Here is a 26104-nt window from a genome sequence, read left to right on the forward strand (position 1 = left end):
CACGTGTCTGTATGTGCATGAATGTGTGTGCGTGCACATGTGTGTGCGTGCACGTGTGTGGACGTATGTGCGTACACACGTGTGCACATGCATGTGTTGTGTGTATGTGCGCGTGTGTGCACGTGTGTGTGCATTGTGGACGTGTGTGCGTGTTTTGCGTGCATGTGTGCACATGTGTACACGTGTGTGTGTGCATGTGTGGACGTGTGTGCACGTGTGTGTGTGCCTGTGCATGCGTGTGTGTGTGCGGTGTTACAGCTCTTCAGACAGCCTGCATCTATCAACCTATCTGCAGGACACAGCCACTCTCTGCCTTCCCATGACCTTCCCTGACCAAGGCAGGTGCTGTCCCCGAGAAGCGGTGGGAGAAGCCGGGAAGCCAGCAGCTCTGGGAGGGGTCCCCAGCCTCCATCACATTGCAAACGTCAGAGCCAGCTCTCTGTCCTGGTGCCATTCAGAACCGGCCGTCCCTCTACTTCTAAAGAGCCCTGAAATAATCCTACCAAACGCACAAAAGTACCCTGTGGGTGATGTCACTGCTTCCACGGTATGGAAGACAGAAGTGGGGCTCTGAGTGGTGAGCTAACTTCTTCACAGCCCCCGAGTGACTAGGACTAAATATCCTGATCTTGTCTGATCCTAAAGCTTATATCCTCAATCCCTGCAACGCTCAGGCTCCCGGCCTCTCAGCAGGGAGCCCCGGGGACCAGGAGACCTTGGTTGTGCGGCACTTTTGTGTTACTGTCTGCAAGTCATTCCGTCTCCTTGGGGTCTGATTCCAAATCTGGGCTTCACCGCCTTCCCAGCAGTGAGAGCAGAAGCAAACTGTCTGAACCTTCGTTTCCTCCGCTGTGAAATGGGGACAATTACAGTCCCACACGGTAAAATCGCTGTGACGGTTAAATGAGGGAAGACATGCTAGGCCCTGCACAGAGTGCTGGGTGAATAATTCCCAGAAAACATGAGGGGCCAGGACGATGGGCGCAGTGACGTGGGAGCAGTCAGGGTGCTGTTTGGACCATGTGACCTCCGGGTGCCCTTCTTTGCCAATACAGAATAACGTCCCTAGGGAGAGATCCTTCCGGAACAGCAGTCCCTTCATTATATGGGTCAGATGGCCTGAAAGGCAACTTGTATTTTGGAATTAAATTTAGGACACGACTTCCATTCCCTGTTTCTCACTGAAGGGTTTGATGCTTCGTGGACAGGCCAGAATCCTACAGAGCCGTGTACCTGAGGCTCGCAGTCCCCAGTGGGGGTCTCAGCCTTACTTGTGGTACTGTCATCCACGGGATTGAGAAACTCCATCAGGCAGGAGGGCTTTCGAGCCCCCTCCACACAGACCCGAGCTCTGAGGTCTCGCTGCCTGCGCCCTGTCCCGCGTCCCCATGGTGACCTGCAGCTGTCCCCGCCTGGCGGCTTCCTGACTGGGGGCCCAGGAACTTGTCATCCCTGGTGCTGAGGGGAGGCCCTCAGGGGCAAGAGATCGAAGCTGCAGGGCTGCTACTCTTTGCCGCCGATGGCCTGGCCCTCTCCGCCTGGGTCAGTGTCCGTGACGGCATGTGACGGAAGGGCCCACTAGCCTCCGAAGGGAGCTAGAGAGATTCAGGGGGACGAAACTCACACACTGTGTCTTGTGCCCGGGGCCAGGGAACAGGCAGGTCACTGGGGGGAGAGAAAGAGAGAAGAGAGAGAGAGAGAGAGAGACAGGGGAGACTGTCTCCCCAGGGACTGTCGATGCCCGTCTGGTTGTGAGGGGAAGCCAGCTTCCTGTCACAGGACAGACATGCGCTCTGACCTCACAGAACCATGAGGCCCCCTCGTGTGTCTGTCACAGAAACGCTGGAATGCCAGAGTCAAAGCTAAAAGTAGGAAGGGGCAGAAGCTTAGAAAACATTGAGTTCCAACCTCCATGCCTGTCTCGGTGCTTGTTGATGGGAGCACAGGGGCCGGTGCCATTGAATCCCGCGCGCTTGGGGATGCAGCAGCTGTCTGCCGTGCTGACCCGGACACCCCGCTGTGCACACCCGCTGAGTGTCCTTCAAGCAGAAGCAAGCGAATGCCCATCAGGGCTCGCTGCCCATGAAGGGTGGGCTCAGGCCCCAGTGAGGGTCCTCCCAACATTGCAGTTCCCCAAACCTGAAGTCTTCTTCCAGTCCTTTGATAATGGTGTTGCGATTGCAGGAAGACGTTATAAATGAAGGCTGAGGTTGTTTGTTTGTTTGCTGGCTTCCTGGAAGCAGAAGCCTCACCGACATGGAATCAAAGTGACAGAACCACAAAATGCCTGTCATCGAAATATGAAACTTTGGAGCAGCAGGCTGTGCCAGAAGGCAGTGGGAGGGGCCCCCGAAAACCTGAGCTCCAGGCCTGCTCTGCTGCAGACTCGCTAGCTTAGGGGCTGTCCCTCCCCTCCCTTCCCCCTCCCCACCTGTCATGGGAGATGCTCGGTCCCCAGCGCTCTGCTGTGCGACACGCAGAGCTCCACGGACCCCCGTGTGTGGCAAGGAAGGGTCCTTGCTTTCAGTCAGTGACACTTCTAAAGCACTTCTGGCAATCCAAGAAGCCTTTGCTAGACACCACGCACAAGGACTCTGCTAGGCACGCTGTGTGTGTGGCAGGGGAGGGAGGGACAACGGAGGGAGGGACAACAGAAGAGCTCATGAGCTGTGTGCCCTGGGAGCACCCATGCACGAGCTCCGGGGAGCGAGCCAGTCAGATGCACATGGAGCTCACGGCACACGTGTCACTGGGGGGTGGTCTGTGGCCTGGTCTGTGCCCGAGCCCCAGGGAACGTGGGAAAATGTGTGTGTGTGTGTGTGTGTGAGAGAGAGAGAGAGAGAGAGGAGAGAGAGAGGGTCCGTGGGAACGCCATGGAAGGTGTCATCCTTCCATATCAAGCTGAGAATTGGGATTTGATTCTTTTGATTCTCGGGGCACTGAAGTCAATGAACCATTTCAGCCTGGCTGACAGCAGTGATCTGTAGAAAAGGGATGGGAAGCCAAAGACTGGTATCACAAAACCCATTTCAAAGGCTGATGTGGGGCCATCATAAAGGTCTGAGCAAGGGCAGTTGTGTCCAGAGACTGGAGAGAGATCGGGACACTGCAGTTAATCAGCCCTGATTTGCCTGGGTGGGTGTGTGTGGGGGGGAAAAAGGGCGGACCAGAACCACCAGTGCCCTAGGTTCGGGGAGGTGGGACCCACCTGAAGTGGAGGACCAGGGAGCCACGTGCGTCCCCTTGGGCGCATTCCTGCATTTATCCACATATTCCTGTTTCTCCAGACTATGAGCTTTTTGAGGGTAGGGACAGAGCCATCTCATTTTTGTCCCACCCAAACGAGAGCACTCACTATGTAGTTGATGTTCAAACGAGTAAGTGTCAGACGGATGAGTCGTGATGAGTTGGGTTTTCAATACTGTATTTGAGATAGAGGCAGCATGACTCCACAGGGGAGCCCCACAGGTAGGTGGCAATCAGCATCGTCAGGCGAGAGGTTGGTGGGTCCGTAAGGTAGACATTGGATCTGGAGTTGTGCTTATGTGCAGGTTTCCAGAGAAGACACACAAAATGGGAAGACAAGGACGTGAAGGATATAAGTAAGCTGCATGATGAAAGAGGCAAAGCAAACATAAAGGGAGGAAAAACAGAGCCTGTGACTCCAGAAAGTGGGAAGAAAATCAGGAGCAGGTGCCTCTCATTGCTTGAAGGAAAGCTTATCCAGCGGAGAGGTGATTGAAATGTATCAATTTGTAAAAGAAACATTCTGCAGGGCATTCGTGATTGGTTTCTCTTACGCGTCTTCAAAATGTTATTCTGGACTCCTGAAGAATGTCATTATTCCGTGCGTCAAGGCTGAACACCTTTTTAATGGGTAGATCATCTCCTCACACTTGGCCTTTTCCAGAAAAAAAATCTAAGTTGGCCGAGTACTCTCTCCAAAAGGAGAATATGAAAGGGAAATGCAGAACCAAGGAAAAATGGTCAAGTAGAAAGCAGTCCAGGAGCTACCAGAACAATGCCCCATGTTCTTTCTGCATGTTTATCAAAGTTTTAAGAGAGTGCGTGCAACTTTCCACTTCCTTTTCCGTAACCACAGCGTGGTTCTATGGCCCACTGTGAATTTTGCTTTTAACAGCAGCTTAGAATCATCCAGAACTTATTTCTCTTGTGTTGAATCAATTCTCAGATAGATGTTTGCAGCTGGTAAAAAAATTAAAACTCGCTCAGAGAGTTGTCTGCCATAACAGTAATGCAATATAATGGCACACTGATCATTATTTAAATCCCACACACGGTATAAACTCCACAATAATGGTGTAGTATTTCGTGTCCATTTTGTTCCTTTGATTTACAATTTCATTACCATTTTTTTCAATTAACTCAATTAATTTTAATTAGCAGTTATTTCAATTAATGCTTTGTAAATTGTTTTGAATAAGTAAGCCAATTGTTTTTCCTCTTTACTTATCTCTGAGTGCTAACTTAGCAACCCATTTATATGCTCATTAAATTGTCATTATTTGAAGAACACCATTTCATTTCTCAACTTCTGAAAGGTAAGCGCCTTTCATGTAAATTTTAATTGCCACTACCCTATCTTTAGCCCTTCAAAATAATATTTGTATGTTCTTAAAGAGATCGATCTGTTTCATTTTTATTTGATCGACATGTAATCCTTCTACTCTCTGAGGTCATGATGACTCTTGAGGGTTTCAGTGCATTTCAGCAGTCTGAAATCCTGAGACCAGCAATGTCTGTCATGTCAAAAACTGATTTGAAATAAAACAAAGGATGCAAACTTTGATCAGGTTAGATAACCATGAGTACTAAATTTTCTCCTTCGAAGTGTGTTAGAAAAATGTATTTTGTTCATTGCACATTTTGTTTGATTCTCTATCGTTATTATTGGACCATAATTTTAAAAACAAAACCCACCTTTCATTAAACAGAATTAAATGGGATACTGCTGATCGTATCAGATCATAAAGACAAAATCATTACCAAATTCTATCAAGTCCAATAATTCATCAAAATGTTGCTGCTGATCTTCATGTATGCTCTGTTGACCACAGGGACTATGCTTTTATTTACTATTACTTTTATTTTTCTTCTGCTTTTTCATTTTGTTTGAGAATATTCTCCTAATCTTCTTGATCCTATCGGTTTTCTCAGCTATCATAATTCTTCTCCTTACCATTAGTACTTTGACCATCAGCTTTAGAATTTTGCTTTTTATTGTGATATAATAAGAGATGACTTTTTGATGTTTTTAAGCTTCTTTGAGCCTTTTATTTTTTACATTATTGACTTCTAATAAGGTACTTTGTCTCATTGTATTTGAAGGTTGGTGTAATCAATCATTAAATACACCAAAATTAGTCTAAATTAAAGATACTCAAGAATGATCCCAGTGCACCTTAAAATCGCTGCTGCATTGTATTAAGATATACAAATGCATAACCAGATTAACACTATATGCACTGACCCTGGGTGAATATGTGTGGGCATCTTGTCATGGAAGCATGACTCCTCGCTGTGCAGATGCTAATGTAGAGCTACTAGACATTCTCAGGTAAGAAGTGTCAGGTACCTTAAAATGAGATCTAAGGTGGGATGAATAAAATGTGACTTCCTACAAAGAGTACTCACTGTGTGTAGTATGTTCCATGTTTATGCCCTACAAACAGAATGCTGAGAAATTTTACCTGGAATGGCACCCATCGAAAAAGAAAATACTATATGTGGAATGTTACAACTGTTAAAATTATCTAGTCAAAATTCTATTGTGAGAACTGAATCCACTACTTAGAGATCTAATAATTGGAACCTTTCTCTAAGGGTACCTTTTGGTTCTGCACCCTTGATGTCTTATTTCTGCATATCCCACCTATTTTTAGCTCTGGCCACCAAAAGACCCTTTTGCAGCACAATACATCCTTTGGCCCAGCCCCTTTGTGTGAGAGTTCTGAGTGAGTGAGCACAATGGTGGAAGGAATATTCCTGGAAGATGTTCTACACCAACAACAGCTAAATATGTTTCCATTCTTTTCATTTAGTTTCAACCTTCAGTGTATTTATGTTTTAGATAACTCATAAAAATGGTATATGAGTGGGATTTTTTTTCTCCCTTTTTATGTGATACACCTCAATTAAAGCTATTACTGTACTAAATGCACACTGTTTTTTTAAAGATTTTATTTATTTATTTGACAGAGAGAGACAGCGAGAGAAGGAACACAAGCAGGGGGAGTAGGAGAGGGAGAAGCAGGCTCCCTGCTGAGCAGGGAGCCCGATGCGGGGCTTGATCCCAGGACCCTGTGATCATGACCTGAGCTGAAGGCAGATGCTTAACGACTGAGCCACCCAGGTGCCCTAAATGCACACTATTTGTCCCTACTGTTATATACGCCATTTATTCTCTTTTATTGACTTCCTTGCAGCGGGGAATCGTTTTTATTATTTTAATATTTTTTCCCTAGTAGCATAGACACCATGCTGTCTTTTACCATGCACTTCCTGGATACTCTAGAAATTACAACATCGTGTTTTGACTTATTCTAACTTAACGTTAACTGATATTTTTATATTCTCCTCCCTAATAATGCAAGTACCCTAGATCTTAGACTGTATTAGCTCCACTTTTCCTAGTTCCACTTATAAAATGGTGTGATTTTCCATTCTTTTATGTAGTTTAATCCTTGCAAGACAATATTATTCTTGCTTTGTACAATAAAAGATTATTTACATTTTATTTTAGTTGTTATTTTCCTTGATCTTCATTCTTTATTGCATCTCCAACATCTCTCCCATCTGGGAGCATATGCCTTTTATCCTAATTATACCCCTTAGACTTTCTCACAATGTAGATGTGTGGTGGAAAGTTGTCTCTCTTTTTTCTTTTTTGAAGGTTTATTTATTTTGCTCTCACTCTTGAGAGAGGTATTCACTGAGTATATATAGAAGAGCAGTTATTTTTCTTCTGCTCATTAAATTGATCTTTCCATCATCCCTGGCTTCCATTATCATAGTTGAGAAGTGGGCTGTCAGTCTAATTTTTGAAACTGAAGGTAATCTGTCTTTATAGCCTTTTTTTTCTTTTTGGTGCCTAGGTTTAGATTTATTTTTGTTTTTCCTGCTTCAGATTCGTTGGGTTTCTTGAATCTATGAATTAATGTTTTTCAGTACTTCTGAAAAATTCCCAACCATTATTCTTTAAATAATGCTTCTCACTCATTCTCTCTCTTCCTTCTGTGACTCCAGTTCAGTGCATTTAGAGATTTTCACTGTATTCAGCATCTTACTCTTTGTCTCTTTCCTCCTGTGTCTTATTTTGGATAGTTTCTTTGACCTCTATTCCAGTTCTAATTCTCTTTTCAGCAATGTCTAATCTGCCCTTAGGCCCATGTAATAAATTTTTGTTATTGTGCTTTTCAGTTCTAGAATTTGTTCTTTGTTCTTTAGAAAATTTGCTATGTCAATTGTTAGTTTCCTATTCCTTACAGAAATTTGCAAACATGGCTCATGTCTTCTTTGTCGTGACAACACAGTTATATTACAAGATGTACCTGATTGTTCTGGTAACTGGAGTCTACAGAGGTTTATCCTATTGTTGTTTTGCTTCATAGGTCTCTTTTATGTTATATGATATTCTTGCATTCCTGATTACCATTGATTCTATGCTGGATATGGTATTTGTAAAACTACTTTAGAAATTATTTGTGGTCTAGAGTGAGGTGATTTTCACTTGGAGAGGAATTTTGTTTGCTTTTCCAATTGTTTTGGGGCACTCAAAGTGTGGGATATTTGCCAATATGTTAGGTGGAAATGAGATCTCATAACTATCCCTACATTTTACTTTTTTTTTTTAATTAGCAAAGAAAATCTGGTTAAATATTTTATTTCCATTAAAAAAATCTTGGAAAATGCAGATAAAGAAAAAGTTAAATAACTAACAGTTCTGTTATTAATAATAGCCATTAAGTGTTTAACTAGATAGTTTATTAAACATTATATTTAATTGATAACAAACTGAACTAAGAACTGGCTTACACTTCTACTACTAGATAGTTGTGTTAGCAGATGCAGCACTTGGATCTTTCACTCATGCACTCTTATTGTCTTCGCTATGCAAAACTATCTCTCAAAGATTGGTGAGAAATCTACCAATGTGTCTATAGTGTTTCATTTATTTTGATCTACAAAGTTATCTATTTTCCTGTTTGAAATCTATGTGTGTGCCTATGTGTGTACCCAGGACATTTTGAGATATTAGCCAGACTTTTTTTTTTTCTTAGATTTTTAATACTATTTCCTTTTCTCCATAGTCAGGGGCTGCGATAACTTGTATGAAATGACCCGAGTGGAAAGACAGAGCTCAGGCCGTAGAACCACAACAGACATCAGAGAAGTTGCTGAGTGGATTTATTAAACTCATAGCTAATCGTCTCCAGAGCCAAGGTTTTCAATTATAGAATATAAATCTTTTGTTTGATTATTTGTTTTCAAGAGAAGAAGGAGATCTTTTGAGACTAGATCACTCTAGACCAAAAGCTCTAAAGGAGGAAGGTATAAAGTTTCTATTAAAAAAAAAAAAAAGCACCAATAGTTTGGAAAGAGAATACATGCTATTATAAGATCTAGTTCCTGTCCAAAAGGAAATAAAAATTCAACAGGGTGGCAGGAGGAGGACATGCTGCCTCCCAGGTGGGTCTGGTGAAGAATTTCAGAAGGTTACAGGAAGAACCTAACAACATTGTTTTTATGTCTTGCTTTTTTGGGGGTGATATCTGTGAACCTCTCATAGAGACCCTGAATTCCTCATAAAACCAGAGGTGTAGAGTAGTAATGACCGGGAAAGGCAGTCAGGACAGGGGGCAGAGGTACCTCCAGAGTCCTAAACACCCAGGACTGAATCATAGCCCCCATGGAGGGTGGGCTCAAGGCACGGGGTACATGTCATGGGCTCTTTAAAGCCATGGCAGAATGGTGCACATCACAAGTGAATGCTGGAGACAAAAAGACGAATGGAACAGAATAGGGACCCCAGAAATAGACCCACATAAATACAGTCAACTGATCTTCGACCAAGGAGCAAAGGCAGTGCAATAGAGAAAAGACAGTCTCTTCAACACAAGCTGCTGGAACAACTGGACACCCATGTGCCAAAAAAAAAAAATAATAATAATAATCCAGACACAGACCTTACATCCTTTCCAAAAATTAATGCAAAAGGGATCATAGGGACAAAATGTAAAATGCAGAACTGTGCAAGTTCTAGAAGATCACATAGGAGAAAAATCTAAATGATCTTGGGTTAGCTATGATTTTTTAGGTATGACACCAAAGGCATGATCCATGAAAGAACTGATTAACTAGACTTCATTAGAATTAAAAACTTTGGCTCTGCAAAAGACACTGTCAAGAAAATGAGAAGACAAGCCCCAGCCTGGGAGCTAATATTTGCAAAAGACACATCTGATAAAGGACTATTATCCAAAATACACAAAAAAACCATTTAACATTCAATGGAACAAACAACCCCATTTAAAAAATGGACAAAAGGCTTAAAGAGACATCTCACCAAAGATATGCAGATGACAAATAAGCATATAAGAAAAATGGTCCACATCTCGTGTCATCAGGGAAATGCAAATTAAAACAATAATGAGATACACGCCTGTTAGAATAACCGAAATCTAGAATCTAGCTGGGGACGTGGAGTGACAGAGTTCTCCTGTGCTGGCGGGAGTGAGACATGGTGCGGCCATTGCATCAGTTAGTTTGGCAGTTTCTCACAAACTAATACTCCTATCATAAGATCCAGCAATCACTCCCCTTGGTATTCACCCAAATGAGTTGAAAACCGATGTCCATGCACAAGGATGTTTCTAACAGCTTTGCTCATAATTGCCAAAAACTGGAAGCAATCCAAGTGTCCTTCAGTAGGCTAATGGGAAAACCATGGCACACCCAGACCATGGAATATTCTCCAGCACTGAAAACAAAGGAGCTGTCAGGCCATGCACACACATGGAGGGAGCTTAGATACATATAATGAAGGGAAAGAAGCCAGTCTGAAAAGGCTACATTATGTATGCTTCCACCTCCGTAGCAATCTGAAAAGGCAAAATTGTGGAGACAGTAAAAAGATCAGGGGTTGCCACTGGTTGGGTGGGGAGGAGGGATGGGTCGGCAGAGCACAGAGGATTTTTGCAGTGAAACCATTCTGCGTGATACGCTAATGGTGGATACACGTCATTATACATTTTCCCAAACCCATAAGAGGTACAACACCAAGAGTGACCCCTGATGTAAACTCCTGACTTTGGGTGATAATGATGTGACAATCTGTCGATTCTAACAAATGTGACACGCTGATGGGGGACGTTCATAGTGGACGAGGCTGTATACGGGAAGGAAGACAGGAGGTACATGGGAACTGCATTGACCTTTCACTCAATTTTGCTGTAAACCTAAAAGCGCTCTAGAAAGTAAAACCCATTAAAGAAATAGTGGATGCTAACAGGTCAACAGAGATGACCTGGGATGAGAAACACTTCATTTGAGGACAATCTGAAGGGGAGACTGTGGACGCAGATCCGCCATTTACTCTGGTGTCAAAATTCTTTCTCTTTCCTCACCCTCAACGCCAGAAAATTCTATCATCTCCAGGGAGAAAGGAAGAAGAGATAAGAGCTGAGCTGTGAGAAAATCTTCCAAATGGCTGACTGGTTGTCCAAGAGACTGACTCTCAAACTGGAGGTGATGGGCTTTACCCTGAGTTAGAAAAATCAACTTTTCTGGCATCAGCAGCATTGAACACTGGAGAGCCAAACTAACTGGATAGGGTTCAATTACAGACAGAAAAAAAGACTAACACGCATCTGGGTTTTGTCACTCTCCATATTCACATCCACTCCATGTATTTAATGAAGTCACATGTAAATGTCTGATCTTAAAAAAGAATCCGCAGAAAAATGCACTCAGCTTACCAACAGCACTTACGAGGTGGCATCTGCCAGGTAAGACACACCAACACACCTCCCTGCTGGCAGCTTCCCCATCCCTCAGTGTGAGTTCACCCCTTCCCATCGAACCTGCCATTCTAGGGCATGTAGGGCACACAAGCCTTACCGGGGAGGCTACCTAAAGTCAAACACCAAACAGGGCTCAACATCTAGAGCATCTGCATACGCTCAGACTCACTGCTCGGAGAGAGTAGGCAGAGGCGGGCTGCACACGGCAGGCGGGAGAGCAGGGAATTGAAGACAATATCCCTCCGCATTTCTTGGAGACAAGATGGTGATATACGAGGGCCACACACAGTCTTCCTGCCTTTATGTTCGTGCTCATCCCAAAGGCTCGTGGTTCAGGGGTTTGGACAACAAAAAGGTCTTTGGATTAGATCTACCTGAGCCAGGACAGGTAGGGGGGCTTAAGTCTTCTAAAAGAAGGAGCCTGAATTGTTCCTAACTGAAATTTTAAATATGTGAGGAAACTCGCTTCAATATTTGCAGACTGGAAGAGGCAAGGAGGGATTTGGAAAGCTCACAGGGGGTGGCAAAGAAAGAAAGGCTCAGGAAAGAACTCACAGTTGGGGGACTTCTCCCTCCCTTTGTTTTCTCTCTCTCTCCCTTTATTTTCTCTGTCCAATGAGAACCCATCCAAATTAGCTCCATGCTGGGACGGGGACAGCATCATGGAGCTACCGCAGTCATTTAGATGTAGGGTTGAATGCAAGAAGAGGTTTCACTCTTGGCTAAAGAAGCTCCTTTTTCTAGAATCTAACTGTAGGATACATGCCCTGTTAGTGCAGGAACGGTTAGCAGCAGACAAAAAAATCTCATGCTAAGGCACAACCGGCGTGATGGCTGGGATTGGAGGGATGGCAGGCAGGTAGTCAAATGAAGATGACATAACAAAGGGGCACAATAACATGGAAGGTTAGAAAATGTAGTGAGGAAAGCTACAAACCTGTAGGAGAGGGACACCTGGCGGGGGGGGGGGGGGTGCGCACTCAGTCAGTTGGGTGTCTGCCTTTGGCTCAGGTCATGATCCTGGGGTCCTGAGATTGAGTCCCACGTCGGGCTCCCTGCTCGGTGGAGAGCCTGCTTCTCCCTCCATCTTCTACTCCCCCTGCTTGTGCTCTTTCTGTCTCTGACAAGTAAATAAATAAAATTTTTAAAAAAATCCTATAGGAGACAGTCCAGTTCAATTTAAGAGAGATTTAAAAAGAGAAAAAGCCAGTGGAGACTCAGACCACATGCAGCTCATCAGATGGAACATTCTGGTGAAACTTTCCTGAAAAAATAAAAACAAAATAAGAATGAGCAGGGACATAAGATTGGTAGTGATGTAGGGCTGTGTCAGAACTGGTCAGCCCAGAACCACTGGACAAATAAAGATCAGTGAGGGAAAGAAGGCATGAAGGGGTGGATGTTGGGGATGGAGCTCAAAGTGCCTGGAGAAAGACAGTGGGCTGCAATGAGAAGTGAATGGAACAGAAGACGGAGCACAAGCTTGGTGAACACACAGATGTCCAGCTTGCGCAGACTGGATTGATGACAGAGAATCTGAAGAAAATTATTCACCACAATAATTTTAGTCAAAGGCAAGCAAAAAGAATTGTAGGAGCAGAAAGTCCAATAAGACACGCCTAAAGAAGGGGAGCAGGAGAGCACAGGTGGTAGAGAGGGGCAGGCTGAGGACACGGAAGGCCTCTCCTGACAGTGGACTTGTAGCTCCTGTCTGATATGGACCTGATGACCCTCAGACATAGCCCTTCCTGGGATTGCTCTGCACCAACGAGCCTCATACCCAACCCAGAGAGACATGAGTACGAGGTCCCTCTGCAGATCTGTCTCCCTCTGGAAACACGGAAGTCTTCATGGGGTTATCATTAAAATCTATAAAGGCAGTGAGGATAAAAACCCATTTAAATACTTTTTGCTTGTGTCATCTTTGGGGTCATACACATGACACATGGGATCGGCACCTCCCTGAGTTATGAGCACTGTCTCTGAAACTGAAGGAGCTTCAGAACCTTGGGTACCTGTCCTCACTGTATGTTTGACCCAAGGGCTGACCATTTCTCCATCCTCCTGGACATGGCCAAGAACCAAAACGTGGAAATTGCATTTGGGCGTAAGAAACACCCAGAGGGCTTTTCCTCTGTGGACTCACAAAGCATTCATTGCCCCAGAGACCATGGTTCCTCTCCATTTGGGAGAGAGATGGCCGTTTCCTGGGCGCTCCTACCTTGCTTCTGTCCGTGTTAAGGATCACACTCTCCAAGATGATATCACATCCGGGCCAGCCTACCCCGCAGGTGTCTCAGTGGGCCACGGTGATGACTAGGCTCGCCATTAAACTCTGCCTGACCTCCTCATGATTGAGGCTGTGAGGCTCTTAGTCGGTGTTCAGATTAGATTATACTTTGGAGAGAACCGTCAGAAATGCGTCATTATCTACCAAAAGTCAAGGGAAGCCCTGCAGAAACCTTTTACCTCTTCCACGCATCTCGGCAAAGAACACGGCGCGCTGATTACGTTCTATTCGTCCTCCTGCCCACCCCCGTGTAAGCTGGAGGCTGTTCTCTACCTTTCTCTGTCATTCTCTGCCTGTTTTGTGCCTCGTGGCTGGACCTACTAGACTCATCATCCAGGTTCCCTTGTCCACCGGCCCCTGGTGGATCGACCAGTGGGAGGCACCATCAAGAGATGGGGGGCTGGAGTAGAGAGGGGCCAAGGGGTCTCTCCCCAGTTGCTTCCTACTGAGACACAAAGGCTGTGTCCCTCAGTGGCCACAGCTCCTGCTGGGCCCATCCTCCACGGCTCTTGCTCTCATGGGCTTGGAGAACGTGGCACAGCCCCTAACCTAGTCCTGTACTCCTTTGGGACAGGGCTGTGGTGGTGGCAGTGGGGGTGGGGGGGCAGATTCCTGCTCTTACCAGTTTCAGGGCTCCCTGCTGGTTCTGTCCCACTCTGTTCTTACAGAGCCACCGGCTGCTGCCGCAGCCCTGACCCAACACACACCTCTCCCCTCGGGGCACATGAAATAGCAGAAGAGCCCTGATAGCCTCCAGTGGAGTTGTGTTGTTGCCAGTGAGCTTTGCTTCAACCCTGTGTTACTTCTTGTTCTCCAGAATGGACCCTCTGCCACTTTCTGTGACCAAAGAGAGAGAGGAGAGTTTCTGGAAACTGTTGACTGGTTTTGAATACTGTCTATCAGGCTTGGGACTTCTCCGGAAGCAGGAAGTCAGCTGCGCCAGTGACCTGTACCTTTGCTGTTTTTATTCCTGGGATGGATAGGACCCAGGAATAAAAAGACTATATGCAAAGGATTCTATTTGATTTGATGCTTATTTTTCAGAAATATAAGAATGTTTGAAGGAAAAAACAATTCCTTACTAATTTAGGCAAGGGAATTCCATTGATTTCAACCAAATCTTTTTTTTTTTAAAGATTTTATTTATTTATTTGAGAGAGAGAGAATGAGAGAGAGAGAGCACGAGAGGGAAGAGGGCAGAGGGAGAAGCAGACCCCTTGCTGAGCAGGGAGCCCGATGTGGGACTCGATCCCGGGACTCCAGGATCATGACCTGAGCCGAAGGCAGTCGCTTAACCAACTGAGCCACCCAGGCGCCCTCAACCAAATCTTATAGTAAAAGCCCCTACCGGTTTTTCAAGGGACCACTTAATGATAATTTCACAGGGCATAGCAGAAATTAGGAACATGTGGCTGAGACATCAATTTGGTACCTTCATCCCACCACCCTCAATCTTTTTCTAGATGTTCTAATCATTATTAATAATGCACATTTATTTTTGGCGGGTTGTAGGCTACCTTTGTGGACAAATGAATTTCTATTCTGCTCTTCTTTGTGGAATCTTATTTCACAGACCGTTTTGGGTGTCATTTACTCGTGATTTTTAGTAGCTACGTAATATTCTACCAGGTATTATTGTTCACTAGCTCATGCCTATTCACGGGTATTTAGATTGTTTCCAGTAAGCAGGCTGCGATAGCTGATTTTATGCTTCAACACAGGATGCCCAGAAACTCAATCAAACATTATTCTGGGTGTTTCTGTGAGGGAATCTTTGGATGAAATTAACATTTAAATGGGTGGTCCAGTGCCCTCCATAATGTGGGTGGGCCTCCTCCAATCAATTGAAGATGTGACCAGAACAAAAGACTGACCCTCCCCTAAGAAAGAGACTTTTTCCAGGAGAGACCTCTGGACTTGAACTGGAACATCAACTTCTCCTGTCTGCAGACGCAAATAAAACATTGACTTTTCCTGGACCGCCAGCCCGCTGATCTTCAGACCAGAGCTACACCGCTGTCTCTCTTGCATCTCTGGCTTCACAGCCCACCTTGCAGACCCTGGTACATGCCAGCCTCTCTAATCACGTGGCCAATTCCTTCTAATCATCTCCTTCTACACATACACATTCTATTAGTCCTATTTCTCTGGAAAACCCTCACTAATCCCCAGGTGGTCCCTAGAAGTGGACTCTTTAGGAAGCCAGTAGAATCACATTTGCTACACTTGAGAATCTGAAAACTGTTGTTCTCTTTCTCGGCTAGAAGCATCATGGGGCTGCACTTAACATGCACTGTTCTCTTGCACAAGGAGACATGACACTTTGTGGCTGATCAAACCCATCAGAACTGAGTTTAGGAGTTTTATTTCACAACATAACATTATGTGACTACCCAGTGTTTCCTATTTCCTTGAGCATTCTGCTTCAACTTTGCTTATTCTGACAATTAATTATTAAAATGTAATTGCAGTTTGAAAGTAAAAAGAAATGAAAAAACAATGCTATTCTGAGGTTAAGCGTCACGAAGAAGGAAGAAATGGTTTGTTCTTCAGAAACTTCTAGATATCTAATGATCACGCTGAGTGTGGGGTTTGGTGGGAGAAGAGGCAGATGACACTGGCTAACAATGTAAAGAAACAGGGAATTGAGAGAGACAAGTAACAAAGAGGTACAAAGAGAATAGCAGAGCAAGGGCAAATGCCTTATGGTTCGGCTTTGAACAAGACGAAGACACAACATGGCACTCTGATGGCAAGGAGGAAGCCCAGATCCAGCTTCCAGACATGGGGGCAAGGTGAGGACTTGCCCCCTCTGCTTGGGTCTGAGAAAAGTCATCACAGGTAGAGTGAAGACCACAAATGGCCACAGGCGGGCTTGGAGACTTCCATTTTGGCAAAGCAGAACTGACTCTGATAAGTAAGCTTTTCTTATCTAACACATAATTCTGCAACCTGGAAGCCAACGAGCTGGGTGTGGTCCCTACTAGGGAAGGTTAAAGGAGCTAAGGGGCTGACATGACAGCTGTCTTCGAATATCTGAGGACTCACCATATGGAAGAGAAGATGCACTTCTGGCCAATGGAAAGAATCCACAGAGAAACAGATTTGGGCTCAATGTAAGGGACGTTTTCTAATAATTAAAACTGTCACACAATGGAGTGGGTAAGCTGGGGAATGTTGAGACCCCTACACACTGGAAGTGTTCAGGCTGACAGACCATCTGTCAGAGATGCTATCAAACCAGATGACTCACTTTTAAAAATAACATTTTGTAATAATTATTAGAGTAGAATATGTCCACAGATGACTATTTGAAAAATAAAGTGTTAAGAAGAAAAGAAGCATCCTTTATCCCACCATCCATGGTTGACCACCATTAACAGTTTGACATGTTTCCATTTGGTACCTTCTTCTATACAATAAAAATCTACATAAGTACTTTGTAAGAGTATATCTATCTTACACATCGTATGGTTTTCACAAAATACATATGTACTACACATGGAGTGTGGCTTATTTTCTTTAAATTATGTAAGATTTTTCTGGGTTATTAAATAATCTTCAGAAACATGATTTAATGTTGTGCATGACTTAGTCCTATGAATGAAAGTGTCTGTGTTCTTCATACAAACAATCTCCCACTGAACATCTTCACACACATACTTTATGTGTGGGGGGGGAATCTTAGAAATATTGAGTCAGAAAACATGGACGTTTTTGAGTCTCTTGATACAAAAGAGGCTTCCAGAAAATATATATCAACTTATAATGCCAAAAGTTTATGGGAGCTCTGTTTCCATGACAATCCTGCCAGCAATCAATCATACTATGTTTTAAGATACTTGCCAATTTGATAGCTAAAATTCCACTTCATTTTTTAATAAAATGAATTTCTGTTATTAATAGACTGCATAATTTGTAGCTTTTCCTTATTTATTTGTATTTCTCTCCTCTTTAGCTTCTTAGCTCTTAAATTGAGGTGCCACATTTTTTTTATTGATTTATAAAATCATTTTATATATTTTTGCCCTAATGTGTTGAATATCAAAATATCAAGTATTTGAATCTCTTAATACTTCATCATATTTTGATACATATTTCTGTGTGTATCACTAAAATTTAAGTTTGTTTGCATATTTTCAACATCCAAATACTCTGTATTATTTTTAAATTTCTATCTTTTTGGTCTGTCAAAGACTAGGAGGAGTGAGGCAACATCTCTCACGGTAATTGTAGTTCTTCCTCGTATGTCTGAGAATGTTAATTTCAGATATCATCTTTCCATTAATACACTATTGAATCTCATTGAAACTAGAATATATTTTTCCCATATTCTTACAATAAATCTATTTCATAGGAATAATTTGCATGATCATTCACATCAGCCACCAACACCTCCCTTCTCTTAACCACGGAGCATTTTCATATATTGTGTGACTTTTCCCTGTGGGGTTATTCTTAGATTTTAATAATATGGAACAGAGTGTGAGGTCTGCCTGGACAGGGATCACAAACTGTCTCGTTCATCATTATGCTTCTTGCTCCTGAAAAATCACTTAGTGCATAGTCAGGTTTGATAATGGGGATTACTTGTAGTTAGGTCACCTTCACTGCACATTTATATATTACAAAATTATATTTATTTCTGGTTTTTCTACACTAAACTAGCTTTCAAACATTATAAGATGTGTCCATCAATTTGGGCACAAATGAATTTTCCTTGCACCATGAGTAAGTTCTCAAAATACCGTAAGTTAAATATTTCATCTTTTCTCCCATTATTTGTAATGTCATCTTTGCTTTATGTTAAATGTTATACTAAATCTGCTTCAATGATCTGTATGCTTGTTCTTGAGCCAGTGGTCTTTTAATTCTTACAAATTTATAACATCTCTTCATTTTGGATTGGCAAGTAACCCCTCATTATACATTTGATTCAGAACGTTTATTGAAAAGTCTTGACTTTTCTTTTGTATTCATCTGTCCACACAAATGTTAGGTGTTTTTTTGTTTGTTTGTTTGTTTGTTTGTCAAGACAAATTTTGTGAATTTTGATTGATATTGTATTAGAGTTATAGATTTATTTCTTGACGGAACACCGAAAGTCAATAAAGTGATAATTACTGAATTTTGCAGGAAGAAGAACGCTATCTAGACATTATTTCCCACGAAGATCACCTTGCGAGGGTGAGGGAAACTGAGAAACATTCTCAAATATGCAAAAATTCAGAAACAACATCTATGTATGTTTGTTTCAAAAAGCCCTTGAATCTATAGGGAGGGAGCAAAATTAAGGGCTCAAGAATAAATAAGGAAGTCATCATAAACTAGAAGTGATGGTGAGAGTTCAAGCTAGTTCAACAGAGCATAAATCAAAATAGGAGCAAAGCAGATTGTAATGCTGAATGAATATATGTTTTCAAAATAATTCTTGAAATACAGAACCTGCCACATTTGAACTATAACTTATTAGTAATGTTTAGAATTTAAGACTTCAGGTTCTATGAACAAAGACAGAGGGATGGGAGAGGTGCAGGGAAAACAGGAGCATGATCAAGCACCATTCTTAAATAAGAGAAACACAAAATATAGACAAGTCAGCTGAAAGTGTTTTCAAAAATTTTAAATTGATAGTAAATATAATTTTTAAAACACTACCAAAGAAGAGTTCTTCTAGAAGAAGATGGAAACCATATTTAACACACCTGGGAAAAAAACCAACATGGACCCAGATAATAAAAGTCAGTATTAGAATAGATGATGTGCTCCAAAACAGTCAGTGTATCTTAGTTATGAGACTACTTTACATGGGTTAGAGCTCCCTGCTAAAGGACAACTTCTTGCAGATATGATAGAAAAAATATCTAACTATGCACTTTGTAAGAAAGACAGCCAAAACAAAGAGGCAGGGGGAAGTAAAATACAAGGATATGTCAGGATTATTTTAAACAGAGGAACATAAAAGAAATAGACTTGAAACAAAGATGGTCACTTTATATGGATGTGGGTTCATCTACTCCATAAAAGGAAGAAGGAGATGGGTGGACTGAGAGCCTATGGAAACCCCCAGGGGAGACGCAGGGGGATGGAAGAGGCAATGGGGCGCACAAGGGCATCTAGAGACACAGAAGAGGGCTGAGAGGCAGAGGGTTGTCCTGAAGGAGAATTTGGGGACCTCAGACATACCCCTGAGGAAGCCATTGTTCCGGGAGAGAGAAAAACAGCAGCTCAAGCCCAGCACCCCATAAAGGAAGATGATTGCAACCAAGAGAGAGAAACCATAGAGCATTTCAGTGTGGGAAAGGGCAGAGACAGGAAGGTAGGTGACAGAGAGGGTGGGCTAGAATGAAAGCATGGCCAAACTCGCACTCTCCTCTCTTTACCCATCACCCAAACTTTCCTGCCTGAGAGCTTTGCCCCTGGGCACCCACGATCTGCCAAGATACCTGCTATTTTTAGTAAAATAGGAGGAACTCAGGGAGGAAAATGTCAAGCTCTCTCAACCAATCTGCATACCAGAAAGACGATAAACTGTTGAGGTTTTATGGAGAAGAGAAAAGCAGGAGTGTAAAATAAATGTAGAAATTAGTCTTAACTAATGGAGAGTTTTGGTAGCGTGAAATGGAAACACGTGCGTGAAAAAAGGATCAGTTACAAATACTGGATATGAAAAATATAAGAACCGGGATAAAGAACACAATGGATGAACCGAATAGCAAAATCTTTAGGCTGAAGAATGAATTAGTATCTAGAACAGGTGAAGATACTCTCAAAGGCATTAGCAAAGGGTAGAACAACAGAAAAAGCAAGAGAAAAGTTGACAGATGGAGGATGTTGTAGAAATGTCAACATCTGCGTAATAGAATACAGAGAGGAGGGGAAATGTAAGCAAAAGAGAGAATACTTGAAAAATATTTAGGGGCGCCTGGGTGGCTCAGTCGTTAAGCGTCTGCCTTCGGCTCAGGTCATGATCCCAGAGTCCTGGGATCGAGCCCCGCATCGGGCTCCCTGCTCGGCGGGAAGCCTGCTCCTCCCTCTCCCACTCCCCCTGCTTGTGTTCCCTCTCTCGCTGTGTCTCTCTCTGTCAAATAAATAAAATCTTAAAAAAAAAAGAAAAATATTTAAAAGAATTTCTCAAAATTAGAAAAACAATTGAAAAAAAAAACACCCTTTCATTGAAAAAGCTAATAGGGAAGGGAGAACAGTTACAGGTTTAGAAATGTTTAAGAACTCTAACAGCCAAATGTAAGGCTTTGATTTTGTTTGTATCCAAGTTTAAGCAAGTGTTAAAAGACATCTTTCTGATTATTTAGTCAGAAAAATCTAACACAGATTAGATATTAAAGGATATTAAGGAATTAATGAAATATTTTTAAGTGTAATAATAGTATGGTAGGTATGTTAAAAAGATGAGCTCTTTTTACTTAAAAATACTGAATTTATGGGGCGCCTGGCTGGGTCAGTTGGTGGAACGTGCAACTCTTGGGGTTGTGAGTTCAAACCCCACATTGGGTGTGGAGCCTACTTAAAATAAAAAAAAAATGGGGTGCCTGAGTGGCTCAGTCGGTGAAGTGTCTTCAACTCAGGTCATGATCCTGCAGTCTTGGGATCGAGCCCTGCTTTGGGGTCCCTGTTCAGCTGGGAGCCTACTTCTCCCTCTTCCTCTGTCCCTCCCCCTACTCACTCTCTCTCTCGCTCTCCCACTCATGCTCTCTCTCTCTTTCAAATAAATGAAATCTTTAAAAAAAATTTTTTTTAATGTTTTAAAGATACTGAATTTATTATGAATGCAAAGTTATGATGCTTGGGGTCAGATGACATGGCGGTGGGGGGACAAAGTAGGAAGAGTATAAATGAGGTAAAATTGGCTATTTATTGATATTTGTTCAAACCGGGGATGGACATGGGACTTCACTGTAATATTGTCTCTATTTTGTGTATTGGAAACTTCCTATTAGAAATAATTTTTAAAATGAATATAAAAAAAGAAATGACTTGTAGCATGAATACCAGAATGAATAAGAACACACACACACAGACACACACACAGAGACATGTGTACACGCTACCTCACAACTACTCACAATACAGTGAAATTTAAGAAGGTTAAAGTCAAACAAAATTCTGAAGGGTTCATGAGAGAAACAGAAGATCACCTACAAAGGAAGAAAACCAGACTGACTTCATACTTACCAGTAACAGTGTCAGATACCAGAAGACAACGAAATAGTATTTCCAGTTGTGCGATAATGGTAACTTAGAGCTTAGAATCATATATAAGACCAAGATATCTTTTTAATGTAAGGACAAAATGAAGATATTTTTAGACAGGAAAAAGCTTTAGAAAGTTTCCCCAAGACCCTCTTTGAAAGCTCATCGGAAGGAATACATTAATAAAAGGAAAACTAAATTCAAGACCCTGTGAGATGTATGTAAAGAAAGAGTAAGTTTACTCCTGTCCAGATAAATAGTTATCCCACCTCTCCAAGTTAATTATAATAGTTAATCAATAAAATTAAAACAAACACTATGGCTTGGGATTTGAGGTGGGGCAGTAAGCAGAAAAGGGAGAAACCAGAGGGAGATGAGCACTCACTAAAGTATTTTTTTCTTATTTGATGGAAATATTTGAAAAATTTAAAATATTTGAAAAGTATTTATCTATTGGCCAGCCTTAGAAATAGACTGGGAAAAAGTAAGTATGAATTTTAACACATTACGAGAAAGCACCAGAAAGATAGCAATGTGTAACTTTCAAACCAATGGAAAGCAGAAAAAGAATATAAAAAGACAGCGTGATGGCAGAAAAGAGTTTTAATTGACCATGGATTACCATAAATATTTCAAATAAGAGATACTCAGAATTTAAAAAAAACAATGGCATTCCACATCACGTTTTCTTCAATAGGCAGGCTGAGAAAGATAGAAAAAGATTGAAAACAGTAAGATGTGGAAAAAAAATCTCATGCCAGTCTGAACCAAAAGAAAACAAGGGTAATAACTTTAATATGACACAAAAATAATTATAGTCAAAATCATCATAATGAGCAAAAAGGGACAATAAATACTGGGGAAAAAAACACTATACCCTGAAGCAAAAGCACATATCCAATTAACAATATAGTTTCAAAATGTATGTAACAACTGTAGAAATATAGAGGGATATGGAAGCATCAGCAATTGTATACTCAGAAACTGATGGATCAAACAGAGAAGAAAAAAATAAGTAAGTTTACCAAGGATTTAAATAACACAATTAAATAAGCTTGAATGAAAAAGGGGATTTTTAAAATTCCACATATAAAATTCAAAATCCTTCATGTGTGATTAAAAAATACACTAGTAAATTAAGAAAAGAGGACTTCCTTAATATGACGATGGGTATCATCATTCTTTCTCCAAAATAACAATAAACCTCAAACAAGTAACCTACATTAAGCATTATCCTAAATGAGAAAATATTGTGAAAGCATTCCCTTTAAAATGGGAAATTACACAAAGATACCCACTTTTATTGCTTTTTTCTTCCACATCATGATGGCGGGCATAGCCAGTACAGAACCAAAAGAAAAAGAAAAGAAAGACATCCAGCATTAGAAAGGAGATAATACAATTGTCTACACAGAACATCACTCAGAAAACATCTATAAATTATTAGAAATATCAGGAGACTCTTGCAAGGTAGTTAGGTATAAGATCAATATTGAAAATGTAATCGCACCTCTATACAATGGCAACAACAAATGGAAAATGTGATTTATGTAGAACAGTACTTACAGCAGCAACCAAAACCATACAATACTTAGTAACGAATCTAACAAAGTTTATGTAAAGGAAGTGTACATATCAATTATAAAGGTTCACTGAAAGACATTAAGGAGACCTATGTAAATGGAGAAATATCCCATGCTCATGGATTGGAAGACTTCATGTAAAAATCATGTTGAATTTTTATTTAATCTACAAATTTCACACAACTCCAATTAATAGAGTTTCTCATAGAACTCAACAAGATGAGTTCTAAGTAGCCAGACACGTCTGAAAAAGAAGAAGAAGGGGAGAATTGCTTAAGTAGAGATTAGGACTGACGGTGTGGCTGGCATATCTAAAGCAGTGTGTGATTACATGGGGATGATCACATCACCCAGTGGAACAGAATAGCAAGCTCAGAAATGAACCCCCACGTTGTGGGACTTTGATAAATGACAAAGGCAATATAATAAATCACTGGGAAAAGATCCCTTAATAAATTTAGCTGGAAAACATATTTTCCATGGGGGGGAAGAGGTGGGGAGAATTAAGTTGCATGCCTACTTTACATGAGCAACTAAAATCAATTCCAAACGGATTAAAAGCTTAACTGTCGAAAGACGGTGGTAAAATATTAGTAGAAAATATTGATGAGTATCTTTCTGTCCTTGCAATTGGGAAAGATTTCTTGAGCAGGAACAGGAAGGGTTAAGTATAAAAGAGAAGATTGCTGAATTTGGCTGTCTTAAAATCTTAATCTTACAAAAAATGAAAAGATGTTACAGACTGGGAGGAGGTATTGGCCACACACATTTAGAAGAAGCTAGATTGTTCAAACAACTATTGCTGGGGGGGAAACGGTCCGCTTAATGAAGGAAAATAAGTTTGAATTCCTACCACATGATATCTGCAAATTTCAAATGGAGATGGATTAATACAAACTATAGAGACTGAATTTCTTCAAAATGGCAAAGGTCTTTTTAAGCTTCCAAAACCACGAGACTTTAATAAGGCAAAATTTTATATATGACTCCATCAAAATTGAGGATTTCTGCTTAATAAAGGACACCCCAGATAAAGTTAACAGAGAGCTGACCGGGAGGATGTATTTACCTTGAGAGACAAGTGCAAGATACACAGTTAGGAAAGTGGGCAAAGAATATGACAAGACATTTCACAGACAGACCAGGACTGGAAACGCAGCTAGTCTATGAAGCGATGTTCAGGATCGCTGGTAAGGTTATTAGTCAAAGAGGTTGCACATCACAGCTACCAGATTCGTCCCACAAGAAAGTTGAATGCTATCTTTTGTTAGCAGAAATGCTAAGAACAAGAACCTCTCCATACTGGGGAGAGCAATTTGGCCACCTTCTGTGAAGTTCTGCTGCTGCAATAACCCACCAATCACCTTCCTGAATGCGTGCCCTAGAGCAGTGGGCTGACCTAGAGCAGTTTTGTCCCCTAGGAGACATCTAGCAACGTCTGGAGATTTATTCTGGTGTCATGATTAGGAGGATGCTGCTGGCTTCTGGTGGGGAGAGACCAGGGATGCAGCTCAACATCCTACATCGCCCAGGACAGCCCCGCACAACCAAGCACTAACTATCCAGCCCCAAATGGCAGTGGTTACTAGACTGAGAAGCCCTGCCCTCCAGAAGCTCTCCCCCCACTGGATGTGGAGAGGGCTCCTGTGAGGTTGGGTTTATCTATTGGTAAGCCTTAGAAATCACAGTGCTGTTTGTGAGAGTATGGAGCTGGGACACATAAAGACCGAATATGAAATGAAATGAAAAGAAATGTACAGTATGGCAGATGCACCCTACAGCAGGTAGATGTAATAGAAAAAAACACAATATGGATAGATCTTAAAAGACAGTGTTGAAGGGAAAACGGTAGGAACTGAAGTTAGATCCCTAGCATAAGAAGATTTATATAGACTTAAGACACACAGACACAAAGTAACATAATAGTTTGCAGCAATTTATCATTTCAAAAAACATTAGCAGATGCATTAGAGGAAGTAACTGTGGAGAAAGAAGGGGATGGGTGTGGGAGATAGCAAGTAGATTCAAGCAGGTCAACTTAAAGAAAAAAGGATCCTGACTGGAAGGAAGGATGATGAAACCTCCTGTGTGGAGCAATATGGCTGATTTGACTCTCTGAAGCCGAGGCAAAATAAACACATAACCAGTAAATATCTTACAACATATTTTTTACTCTCTAGGGAATATACATTATGTTCAAGTGCCCGTGAAAAGTTTATAAAGAATGGATGATGTATTACGTCAGGAAGAAAACCTCAATACTTTTCAAGAACCAGAATTTATAAAAACCACATTCATGGACATTAAGTTAAGAATTTTAAAAAAAATAGTTGAAATAGAAATCCCATTTGAGGGCGCCTGGGTGGCTCAGTCGTTAAGTGTCTGCCTTCGGCTCAGGTCATGATCCTGGAGTCCTGGGATCGAGCCCCACATTGGGCTCCCTGCTCTGTGGGGAGCCTGCTTCTCCCTCTGCCCTTCATGCTCTCTCTCATGCTTTCTCTCTCAAATAAATAAATAAAATCTTTAAAAAAAAAAAAAAGAAATCCCATTTGCTTGTAAATTCAAAAATGCTCTCAAGCCGGGTCAGAAAGCAAAGGAAAAGCAATTGGGTCAGAAAGCAAAAGAAAAGCAATTACTGACTGCATGGACCAGGAGGAGAGAGCAATTGTGCATCAAAACTTATTACGTGTGCTCAAAGTTTTATTCAGTATAAAATTCATAAGGCCTCTATGGCTTTTATTATTAAGTGAGAAAGAATATAAATATATGATCTAAACATTCACCTCAAAATGTTATTTAAAAACATCAAAATAAACCCGAGGAAAGTAGGAAGAAAGAATCTATGTAACAAATTTAATATGAAAGCATCAGGAAACAGAAAAGAACTGGTTCTTTGAAAATGAAGGAGAGGAAGAAGAAGGAGGAGGAGGAAGGAGGAGGAGGAAGAGAGGGAGGGGGAGGAAGAAAGAGGAGGGAGA

The sequence above is a fragment of the Neomonachus schauinslandi genome, chromosome 9 (assembly GCF_002201575.2).
Source record: "Neomonachus schauinslandi chromosome 9, ASM220157v2, whole genome shotgun sequence".
Classification (NCBI taxonomy): Eukaryota; Metazoa; Chordata; class Mammalia; order Carnivora; family Phocidae; genus Neomonachus; species Neomonachus schauinslandi.